Here is a 2,500-nt window from a genome sequence, read left to right on the forward strand (position 1 = left end):
GAAGCTGACAGAGAGACGTATAAAAGTATACAGAAGGAGACATATCATCCTATAGTAGGTATACAGAGCCAGGGTGGGGGTAGCTGACAGAGAGACATATAAAAGTATACAGAAGGAGACATATCATCCTATAGGAGGTATACAGAGACTGGGAATGAAGCTGACAGAGAGACGTATAAAAGTATACAGAAGGAGACATATCATCCTATAGGAGGTATACAGAGACTGGGAATGAAGCTGACAGAGAGACGTATAAAAGTATACAGAAGGAGACATATCATCCTATAGTAGGTATACAGAGCCAGGGTGGGGGTAGCTGACAGAGAGACATATAAAAGTATACAGAAGGAGACATATCATCCTATAGGAGGTATACAGAGACTGGGAATGAAGCTGACAGAGAGACGTATAAAAGTATACAGAAGGAGGCATATCATCCTATAGGAGGTATAAGGAGACTGGGAATGAAGCTGACAGAGAGACGTATAAAAGTATACAGAAGGAGGCATATCATCCTATAGGAGGTATACAGAGACTGGGAATGAAGCTGACAGAGAGACGTATAAAAGTATACAGAAGGAGGCATATCATCCTATAGGAGGTATACAGAGTCTGGGGGGGGTAGCTGACAGAGAGACGTATAAAAGTATACAGAAGGAGGCATATCATCCTATAGCAGGTATACAGAGACTGGGAATGAAGCTGACAGAGAGACATATAAAAGTATACAGAAGGAGGCATATCATCCTATAAGAGGTATACAGAGCATGGGGGGGGGGGGTAGCTGACAGAGAGACGTATAAAAGTATACAGAAGGAGGCATATCATCCTATAGTAGGTATACAGAGTCTGGGGGGGTAGCTGACAGAGAGACGTATAAAAGTATACAGAAGGAGGCAAAGCAGATTATAAATGCTGCTAAAGCCTCAAAAGAAGAGGAAATGGCCAAATCTGTTACTGCGGGGAATAAAACCTTCTTCAGATATATAAGTGACAGGAAGAAGAAGAAGAATGGCTGCAGCATTACTAAAATAAGTAATGGGGAGAATACGTTTATTGATGGAGATAAGGCGGTCGCTGACTATTTGAATAGTTACTTCTGCTCAGTGTTTTCAGAAGGCGGCCTTCACAATCACAGGATGGTTGGACACAGCATTGCCTCCAGCTATATGGGTTCGGCTCCAGTATTTTCAGAGGCTGAAGTTGCAGAGGAACTTGCCTGTATAAAGCGGAATAAGGCGAAGGGTCCAGATGGGATCCACCCCAGGGTTCTTGAAGAACTCAGATCTGTGATTGCTGCCCCCCTGACAGATCTGTATAACCAATCCCTGCTAACAGGAGATGTCCCCGATGATTGGAGAACGGCCAATGTTATACCAATCCACAAGAAGGGGAATAGAGAAGAGCCCAGTAACTACAGGCCAGTGAGCCTGACATCTGTAGTAGTGAAAATGATGGAAACTCTTCTAAAAAAGAAGATAATGGATCACCTAAGAATCAACAATTTGATGGATCCAAACCAGCATGGCTTTACTGAGGGCCGATCATGTCAGACTAATCTCATTGATTTCTTTGATTATGCCACAAAAGTGCTGGATGAAGGTGGTGCTGTGGATATCGCCTATCTGGACTTCAGTAAAGCCGCAGATACAGGTCCCCATAAAGAGCTGATAGAGAAGTTGGAGAAAATTGGACTAAATCCCTGGATAGTTCAGTGGATTTGTGGTTGGCTGAAGGAGAGATATCTGAGGGTTGTTGTTAATGGTGAATATTCCGAGCAGAGACTGGTTACACGTGGTGCGCCTCAAGGGTCTGTTCTGGGTCCTATTCTTTTTAATATGTTTGTAAGTGACATAGGAGAAGGGTTGGTGGGTAAGGATAGTGACATAGGAGAAGGGTTGGTAGGTAAGGATAGTGACATAGGAGAAGGGTTGGTGGGTAAGGATAGTGACATAGGAGAAGGGTTGGTAGGTAAGGATAGTGATATAGGAGAAGCGTTGGTAGGTAAGGATAGTGACATAGGAGAAGGGTTGGTGGGTAAGGATAGTGACATAGGAGAAGGGTTGGTAGGTAAGGATAGTGACATAGGAGAAGGGTTGGTGGGTAAGGATAGTGACATAGGAGAAGGGTTGGTAGGTAAGGATAGTGACATAGGAGAAGGGTTGGTAGGTAAGGATAGTGACATAGGAGAAGGGTTGGTGGGTTAGGATAGTGACATAGAAGGGTTGGTGGGTAAGGATAGTGACATAGGAGAAGGGTTGGTAGGTAAGGATAGTGACATAGGAGAAGGGTTGGTGGGTAAGGATAGTGACATAGGAGAAGGGTTAGTAGGTAAGGATAGTGACATAGGAGAAGGGTTGGTGGGTTAGGATAGTGACATAGAAGGGTTGGTGGGTAAGGATAGTGACATAGGAGAAGGGTTGGTAGGTAAGGATAGTGACATAGGAGAAGGGTTGGTGGGTAAGGATAGTGACATAGGAGAAGGGTTGGTAAGTAAGGA

General features: G+C 44.1%; 1 protein-coding gene across 2 annotated transcripts in view; it reads right to left on the reverse strand.

Annotated features, from left to right (window-relative positions):
• LOC138769741 (cysteine-rich motor neuron 1 protein-like) overlaps positions 1 to 2,500 on the reverse strand; it is a 74,339-nt gene that overhangs the window by 29,499 nt on the left and 42,340 nt on the right. The window lies entirely within an intron of this gene.

This window comes from Dendropsophus ebraccatus, chromosome 12 (genome assembly GCF_027789765.1).
Source record: "Dendropsophus ebraccatus isolate aDenEbr1 chromosome 12, aDenEbr1.pat, whole genome shotgun sequence".
Taxonomy (NCBI): domain Eukaryota; kingdom Metazoa; phylum Chordata; class Amphibia; order Anura; family Hylidae; genus Dendropsophus; species Dendropsophus ebraccatus.